Genomic DNA, 10,392 nt, shown 5'->3' with positions numbered 1-10,392 from the left:
GTCGTATAAATCAGTTTGCATTGTTTTCCGTATCATTACTGAATAATAGGCCTGAACCTGGGAATTTAAAGAGTCTCAGCTGGTCTCTTACATATTTAAATCCCATCTGAGGATGAGATTTTAAGGGGTTAATCAGAGCCTGGGATTTCAATGGGGATAAAGAATATTCCAGCATTTTTCAACCTGATCTCTATCTGCTTTTTCTATGTAGAATTGCTACATCATCAAAGTAGTGAGACAACCCATCTCAGAGACCAACTAAATACATCAAATTTATAAAAGCAATTCATTTTTTAGCATTAGGAAAAGCAGAAAATTACACAGAAGTGTTAGCAACTAAATATAGAATCATTTTTTTCAGTATTTAGTGTGTCCACACTTCACCTTTATTCCAGCTACTTTTTTATTTGGGGAGACTTACATTCAGTTTTTCAAAGAAATCTGCAGGGTTGTTTTTCCACACCTTCAGTTCAGTCTTAGAAGTTGGTTGCATTTACTGCTTCTTATAATCCAAAGAATACTGATATTGAGGTCTGGACTCTTGAGTGGACATTCCATTATTCTGAGGACACCAGCAGCTTCTTTGTTTGATTAGCAAAGGTGTTCTTGACAGCTACACATTCTTTCAGACTCATAGTGTTGAGTCGTCTTCTTACAGTGGAAGGTTGGACAGAAACACGTGGATTTTTTCAGATCTACAGCAAGAGTGGAACTTGATTTTCTCCTCTCTCTCAAAGATGAAAGTTTTAAGCACTGTTTATCTGATCATGACAGTTTTGATTGTTACTAGGGGATCCATTATCTCTATAACTTTTAATCATTTTTTAACAGTTTTGGAAACTACTGTTTTTTCTATTCCACTTAATTTCCTATGAAATTGCCCTCCCCTTACATGAGTACAGTATTTTCTCTCTAATCTCCTCAGCAAAATCTTCTGAAAAATGAATGCCTAAACTGGCTGCTTTGACTGGAAATGGAACATAATGAACGGTCGTCTCTTTCACTCAGTTCTTTTATAAAGTTACATTTATAAAGTTATCATGATGGACATATGAGGTTTTCTTACACCATTGATTACATTTACCATGCTTTCTACAATGCACCGCCCAAATGTAGGGTAGCTTTAGCTGTCTGCTGTCCCTGACTGGACTTTTAATTGTCGAGAGTCCTTGCGTGCCTGAGGTCCCAAAGATTTTTTCCATTTGGTGTTTGTGTCTGGCCAAGCACTCGAAAACCCCATGGCAGCTTGGTGTGGTGATGACATGCTGGACAGTCTTGCGTGTGTGTGGACAATGTGGTCTTGTCATGGTGGCCGGCCCAGAAAACAAGAGACACTACAGAAAGCTCCTCTCCGTAGCTGTTTCTGTATGAACCTCCTCAGGTCCCTGCCGCAGCAGATTGGTAAAGTCTTTTGTTTATGTGCGTTTGAGTGCAGGAAATGAGGGCAGCATATGTGTGCGAGTGTGCTTGTGCGTGAATGTGTGAGCGAGAGTCTGCAGAGGCAAGATTCTGCTATCAGCAACTCTCACTCCATACTGAAGCCATGAGAAGGCACACAGAACAATGGCTTAGTCTTTGGAGGAACTGAAAACATTATTGTTCCATAATTGAGTTACCACCATCTACATTTTGTGTTTGGATAAGGAGAGGGGTTTCATACAAGGGAAGTGTGTTTAGCTTCTGAGGCTTTCTAACCTGTGCACCGTCTTAAATCTGGATTGTGGAGAGAATCTCTCTCCGGATCTGCGTACATAACAAACGGCTGGAATGGTATGACCTACTTTTTCAGTTTAACGCCCACATTTATTTCATTTAAGTCCTCCATCTACAACCCTGTATTTAACAAACTGCGTTTGATCACTTACCCATTAGTGTGAATGGAAATATATTGCTATAGTCTACAGACAGTCATAAACTGAATAAGTCAGCTGTTTTGTAGCTGTTAATTGAAATGAGGCACAGGCATCCAAGAAGATTTCCCTTGATTCCAGTTTCTATAAATGTAACTGCATTTGGAAGACAATGCTGATACTCTGCCAGAACTACACAAAATGGCACCAGAGTAAGTCTGGCTGATAACATGCTTATGCTTAGTTTTAGCTCCAAACTCTTTCTCAGCATGCATGAACTTTTTTCCTTGTAATACAGTGCTGTGCACAAGTCGTAGGCACCTGAGAAAGTTTTATATTTCAGCATTTATTTGTTAAAAAAAACACTTGAATAAATACAAATAAGCAAACAAGCAGTACATATTTTTTACATATATGTAATATTATGCCACTGAGCTTAATCTCTCTTTGAGGAAGCCCAGCATTTATAGTTATCATCCAATACTTTCTGTTAATCAGTCTTTCATTAAATTAAATCAGGTGAGCTGGAGATGGAATTTAACCCCTTAAAATCCCAGGCTTATTACATACTAAGGTTTTTTATTGAGTAACTACACAGATTACGGTGACAATGTTCACGTAGCCATGTTCAAGCCTCAACAATTAATCCCTTTTTTAATCCCAATTAAGCCCTGTGCCTTTATTGCAGCTTCCATTCTTTTCAAGAGAGTCGTTTTAAGTTTTTCTGCAGAGATTTTTCCACACTCCAAAGTTTAGTCAACATCAGTTTTGGTGTTGTAGTGCAGTTGTTTCCATCCTATCCTCAGTGCCCCCCAGACAGTGTATATTTTTGTTTCAACCAAACTGGTTCATTCAGGGGATGAAGGAAAATGTGGATTGTCTGGGGGGCCTAGAACATCAGGTTGAAAACTGCCGTTCCAGTGTAAATTTCCTTTTCCAAGTAATAGCTTCTTGACAGCTACACATCTTTTAAGACCCATTTTCTCTGTATCTTTAATCATTATAATCATACAAATCGCTTTACTTTTCTTTTACTTTGTCCTTTATACTAGTTAATTATCTTATACTGAATCTCCTCAGAAAAACCTCCTTTAATTATTTGGCCATGAGAAAGAAATCTGAAATAAGATTTGGTAGCTGCTTGTGTTGGAGGTGTAATAAAGGCAAAGAATGGACACACTGAATGCTGAAAAATGTTGTTGAGGCTCCTGTGTAATATTCTGTTGCTGAAAAATGAATAACCTGTATTCAGAGGCCATTTTGACTGGAAATTAAATAAATAAAAGGCCAGTCTTTTGCGCAGTGCTGAATGTTTATTTCCATGTATTCTAATATAATCAGTGGTGGACAGTAAATTCGTTACTGTACTTAAATACTTTTTTCATGTATCTGTACATGCTATCTGTAGCATTTCCATTTTGGGCGACTTCTTACTTTCACTCCACTACATTTCAAAGTCAAATATCTTACTTTTTCCTCCACTACATTTTGAGAAATCTGTCGTTCCTTTTGGTTTGTGTGTGTATAAAAGTTTAACAAAGTCAAAACAAAAGAATTGCAAAGCAAGAAAACCAATCAGGGCACAGCGGTCACTTTGTTCTAAGCTTGTTTTGACCTGTTAGTCATACCGACCCAGTGCAAGCACACAGGTCAACATCAGTGGCAGCAGCGTAAAAAATTTGGGAGCACATACGTCGACCTAAATGATGAACTAACCTAACTTTGTGTAAATAGACCACAATATAGAAATATGTACACACATACAGTCGTGACTGGCAAGTTTTTTTTTTCTGAATTCATGCAAACTCTTTCATTTTATAGTAAATTAGTTTCGGTTAGTTCATGTTTATGAACAGAGACCTACAGATCAATATAGTAAAGGAAAACTTATTTGTGATCCTGAGTTTAAAGCACGTTTTTATTCAACTTGTAACTAAGTTACAAAGTAATCTTAAACTGAAACTTTGCTTGTTTGTAAAAGTGATTTCAGAGCCACTCTGATGGAAACTGTTTGCCTTCAGTGTTTTGAGCTTATGGTCATTTTAATAGACGTCAGCATCACTAATTAATGACGTTCTATTAAAAGACTGGTTTACCAAGAGAGACACTGGAGGATTTTCACTTAAAATGAGTTCATGAAACGAGTCTTGTTATAAAAATGATAACAGGACATCAGAGCCATAATTACTCTTTTAGTACTTTTACTGTCGATACTTAAGTACATTTGAAGGTAAATACTTTTTTACTTTTACTCAAGTTGAGGTCTAGAGTAAGGACTTCTACTTTTACTGTAGTAATGTTTTACTTTGGGTATCTCTACTTTAACTCAAGTACATGATTTATGTACTTCATCCACCACTGAATATAAATATCCATAAAGTGCCTTGTTTAGCAAAAACACAGTGATTGCCAAAATAAATTGTTTTAAACAGTGTTCCTCGCTGTCCATACTGCTCAGTACTGTATGTCAAAATACACTGAACAGTTACAGGAAAACAGAGAATGTTTTATTCTGAAAGAGTTGCCTATAGAATGGTTCCAAGGCATTTCCTAATGAGCAATACTTCACAAATCATCATAATGACCAAACCTGTCTCCAAAGTTTCATAAAAGTTAGAAAGGCTGTACTGCAGAAACCATGGGACCAGAACAGTATATATACGCACAGCCCTAAACAGCCTCTTATATAATTCCCCTGTGCTATAAAAAAGCCAATATTTCCAAGCTCTGTAAACATTGTGGAAGGAAGAGCACAGCAGGTGTAGGAATATTTATAAATAGAAAACATTGTTTATTTTTTCTGTCTAATGTGAGAACATCAGCTTTTTCATCAATAGTTTAGTCCTAATCTGATAGACAAAGCAAGTGATGCTGTTCAATCTTTGTGCCTGATAAAAATGAATTCATCAGAATCTACTTGATCATCCATCCATCATCCACTCTTCCTTTACACATAGACCTGCTTGGTTAAAAAAAATAAACAAATAAAGGTGACTTTGCTTGCATCGTCGTTTAAGGTTGTGGATTATAAGGCAATTTGCTCAGCAGACTATTAGTGTTTGAATCTTAAATGGGAATTTCAGGTAGCACATTATTGTAGATTAGTGTTCATGAGACTACATGAAACCTACCTAAGCCGTTCATGACAACTGACAAAACGTACATGAATATTTATAAAAAATGTATTGCAATAGGCATCATTGTCATAAAACGTGCATGCTAACTTTGGCATCAAGTATACTTATCATCTATGTCAAATGACATCGATTTTTTCTGACATTAGGTTGTCATGACTTTTTTCTGGTGTGAAATAACACAGAGATGTGATGACGTGATGACAACTGACTGTAGCTCAGTGTTTGTCCCACATAATGCTGGTAATGTGACAGAGACAAGTCAGGCTGATTACACAAAAGTGAGTGTTTTCTGTGGCCCTTAAATAAATTGTTTTATTTTACCTTTTGTAAACTTTATGAATTCATATGCAATTACACTATAATTGCAATCTGTAATGACACAGTCAAGGCCATCTTCTCGGACCATAAACCTAAGTGAGTCTGGGTTTGCTGTTCAGCATGACCAACAAAATGCACATACATTTACATTAAGCAACAATAGTTCAATTCCATTTTAATTTTTAGTGAGGACATGACGTGCCTCCTGGATATGGACCACTCTACTGGATTAGATTAAACTGTGGTCTCACAGAAAAAATTCAAGTATTCATCGCTTAGATATTTACAAAGATGATGTTATGATCTATTTAAACTCAAGTCATTAATGGAGATAGTAGTAAGCTAAATATTCAGAATCATGATTTGCAGGGTACTTTCTATTGGCAGGTGTCTGTCCCCAACCCTAACCCCCTAAATTTCAACTGAAAATAACACTTTATCAACGATTAATGATCTGTTTATTTCTTTTAAAGTGAAGCTGAAAGATTTAGATGTATCATGAGTTTAGTTTTTAAATAAAAAACTTCATTTACAAAAAGCTGTCCCACTTTTTCATGTCACTACTGAAACATAGAATTTTAGTCCATAGGTGGAGCCTTATTTTAGCTACACCCCTTAGAGCAGGATGTGAGACTGGGGAGCTGTTATATCCCAATGTTTTGAAGAAAATGTGTTCCAGTTTGAAAATTAACTTAAGAATAGTCATTACTGAAACACATTTCCTGCAATTAAGCAAATTTTCCATGTTTTAATGAAAAATATTATAATTTTATAATTGTTTGTAACTGTCATGTATTGGGTTGCATTTCTAAGTTTTGCTCAAAATTAGCTAACATTTTCACTACTGAAACAATCGCTACTGAAACATTTGTTATGTAGTGTTATGACTGTTTTTGTAGTGACAAAATGGAATGTTAAAGCATTTATTTTAATAAAACAAACATAAAAAGGATTTTACTCTAAAATTTAATTCAGTTAAAAGTAAAAAACTAAACTGAATTTGAAGCAATTCAGTAGATCTGTATATGTAGGTGTCATTGTTACTTGTTATGATGAGCTTATGTAGGTGTCATGTAGCCTTATATACACCATCCTAAGATACAGTACTACACAATTTATAACTGATTATAATCTGTTGTTACATTTCTAAATGGATGCATTTGAACCACCTTCAGGCCACTGCATAACAATGCATCACTGCATTTTCCCACCTTTAGTGGAAGCACTGAACTTAGCAGTATAAAATAATAAAGCAAAAAAGAGCAAAAAAGGCAGCATGAATGAGCTGCACTGACTGATCTCTTATTTAGGGTTTGAAAATTGTTCATCTCTATGTTATAGTGATAATTTCTTTAAAAACAAGTAAGTAAGGCCAGAAAGCAAGTCAGTGCTCTTAGTCATCAACTAAAGCTGCGTGGCCATAATCATTAGGTTCTGCTTGACTCTCCTCTTTGGTCTTGTGGAACCAAACACTCTTCAAATGCATTTTTGACCTGAGAGTGCAGTGGCCTGACATCTCGAGGGTGCCTAGAAATGAGTGTGTCCTGGGAACTGAAGTGTTTGGATCCAGGAACATGCTACATAATGCACCTTAGGGCTGATGTCAACAACTACTACTAGTTCTCGCTCTTATCTTCAGGGAATCTGCTACATGTACAAAACCATGTGCTTAATGAAAGGGGACACAGTTTAACTTCCAAATGGGTACAAAGTATCAGAAGCCCTAAAACGAACAGAACGAACATATTGCCAACCAACTTTGAGTTAGTGATTTTGTATTGGCCAGCATGTATTAATAGGATTTTTTAGCCAAGTAAATGCATGTACACTGTATTTGAATGCCACCTGTCAAGGGTGTATCCTGCCTTCCACCCAATGACTGCTAGGATAGGCTCCAGCTCCCCCGTGACCTGGAAGGATAAGCGGCTTAGAAGATTATTAAACACAACTAATTGTGCTAAATAGTCAGTTGCCTCTTACATTCAACGTAGTTTTTTATATGATTTGTATTATTTAATTGGGAATGAGTACTTCAAATATTTTCACTGCTATTTTTGTGTATCCATTAAATACAAGTTATTCACTTTTCTGCACTCTACTGCCACTTTCCATCCTTCTGATCTCAAAACCAATGAGTCCTCCCAGCAACAGTCCTCCCAACAAAAGCTGTTCCCAAAGGAAGTCACTGATGTTGTTTCCCTTCAAAGAGACACCAACATTCACTAGCAAACTAACTAGCAAGACTCACCAAAACTCACCTGTCCTGCAGACTTCTTTCTGTTTGTTATATGCATCTTAATCTCAATCTCAATCTCAGTGTTTATTGTCATTTGCACAGAGGAAACAAGTTTCCTTATATACAATGAAAAGCTTACTTTTCTCCTCGCTAAGAATGCCAAATATAACATTAAAAATACAACAGAGTATATATACAAGCATATATATTAATCAAGAAATAACGCACTAAATATAGGCTACTAATAGAGGTTTTTAAATTTACAACAGGTTAGGTTACAATGTATAAATTACAGTGGTATGGATAGTGCTGTGCCTTGCCGGGAACATGATTATCTGCAGCAGAAATGAGTGGTAAATGGCTTAAATGGCTGAAGGAGGAAGGAAGGGGAAAGTCAAAGAAAAATGAGTGAAAAAACAAGAGTTTCCAAAACTGGAGTTCAAAAAATTAGGTGACACTTTATTTTGAGTGGTTCAGATGAAACAAATAGTCAATGGACTCTCAGTAACATGTCAAAAACATATGAGGGTTAGGATTAGGTTTTGGGTTGAGGTTAAGGTTAGGGTTAGGATTGGGGTCAGGGCTAGGGTTAGGTTTTGGGTAAGATTGGTAAGGTTAGGTTTTTGGTAGTGGAAGTATGTATTAATAATGTAATACATCGACTTAATTAAAATAATGCATCAACAGCATATCTACAAGATATTTAATTTACTGTATTAAAATGCTTCACTACTGCTACTGTACTGATATGTTGTTGAAGTGTTACTGATAATCTGTCAAGAGTTTATTAATTATCTACAAAGGACCACTCCAAATAAAGTGTGACCAAAAATTTAAAGACATCTACCAACATGCTAGATCTGGCAGACCACCAAAACTGTCACCATCAGGTAAACAGTACTTAATTCCTTAGAATCCCAGGCTTATGGCATAATAAGGCTTATTATCCAGTAACTATAGGTGCTTCAGTGAAACCTGGCTGAGCTATTCTTAGATTAAAGAAGTGTATAATAAAACTTTTGGCCATTTAAGGGGTTGAAGCCTTTATCTTTGAGAAATAGAGGAAAATTGCTTCAGATCTGAAAAATCCACAGGTGTTTCTGTCCAATCTTACACTGTGAAAAGCTCAATTAGTGCTGTGGATCTGAAAAAGTGTGTAGTTGCCAAGTAGCCATCGCAGAGAAAAGGAAATAGACAAAAAGGAGGAAACATTGCACTAGAATGCTGAAACTGGACATCAGGGATCTCAAGGTTTCAAAAATTGGTAACTGGGAGGACAAACAGAAAATGCAACCAACTTCTAAGATTGAACTTTGAGGCGTGGAACAGTATCCCTACAGATTTCTCAAAATAACTGAAAGAAAGTCTCCTGAAATAAATAAAAGCTGTCATAAAGAGAAAGAGTGGACAAATTAAAAACTCAAACATTTAATATTATATGTAGTTGTTGATTTTTATGTGTAATTTTATGTTAAATATGTTTTCTGCTTTTTTTCCTGATGCTGAAAAGTGAATAACATCTGAATTTTGAATTAGTAAATGTCTCTGATTTTACACATTACACATGTTACAACTACTGCTAAAAAACTATGGTACTGGTGTTTTTAAAAAGTGCCATTGGACAAAAATATTAGGATTACGAAAATCAAGTGGAATTGACTTCCTAAAGAATATATTGTTGTATGTTATACAGCTTCATTGCATTCAGATCAATCAGTAGAGGCAGCATACATGCTTCTTTACATCCCGATAAAATGCCATTACAAAGAATTTTGAGATTATTCATTACCATACAATTCCCACTTTATATGTTTGTGTTTGCTCAATGTTTTTGGATGTAACTCCACTGCATTTGTCCGTGTTTGTGCTCTAAAATTCATGTATATACATGCAGTGTTTCCCAACAATTAGGTAAATGACTACAGACTTAGAAAGGAGCACAAGTGCAGATTGATTGGATTCTCCTTTAACCAGACGCTGCATTATTTAGAGAGAGCAGCAGTCATATTTCATTTATCAGAAAGTATTTTTAGTCCAGCATAAAGTGCTGCGTGACAGGTTAATTGGGCCGTGCTGGAGCGAGCCCACTCTCAACCTGGAGGCTTAATCTATTTACACTTTACCTTCTTTTTATATGGTGTGGCATCACATTTATATCCACCTCACATTCGAGTCCCCAGGCTTCAGATGGTAGGCCTCAGATACATTTTAACGGCACACAGATGTTGAGCCCCAGATTAAGGTGATGTTTAGGTCTCACCCAGTTCTAAACATTTTTAATCCAGATTTTTAAAGGGATAAAAAAGAACTTCGACCAATGTGGTTGAATATTTAAAAGTGGACTTATGTTATAGTGACGATTTCCATGAGCTTTAAATTAAATGGCAAAACTAATTAACTAGTCTACACCCACACCACACTTCATAGAGTAATGCAGCTGCTGCACAGGAAGCCCAGGGGGGCGGTGGCTTCAGGCACTCACTCAGTTAGAGGCTTTATCACACCTCATATTCCACTCTATAAACTAGACCTAGCCCTAAACAAATGCAAAGATCATAAAGCACTTTGGAAGCCATGTGCCATCATGGGGCATGATTTCCATGTGAGGTTCAGTTCATCTGATTTTCCATTGCCAATATTCATCTCCTTAAATTGTAGTCAGTCAGCCACACTGCAAAAAAGACATTTTGGTGAGTGAAAATGATTTTTATCTTACTGTAAAAAACAAAACTGTGAAATTACAGTTAATTGCTGGCTACTAGTTCAGCTAGTACATTTACTTTACCATATTCATACTAAATAATGGCAAAAAAGCTATTGTATACTGTGTGCAGAGTTATTAGTTAAAATA

Source organism: Pygocentrus nattereri, chromosome 8 (assembly GCF_015220715.1).
Source record: "Pygocentrus nattereri isolate fPygNat1 chromosome 8, fPygNat1.pri, whole genome shotgun sequence".
Classification (NCBI taxonomy): Eukaryota; Metazoa; Chordata; class Actinopteri; order Characiformes; family Serrasalmidae; genus Pygocentrus; species Pygocentrus nattereri.
This window is presented reverse-complemented; position numbering follows the sequence as displayed.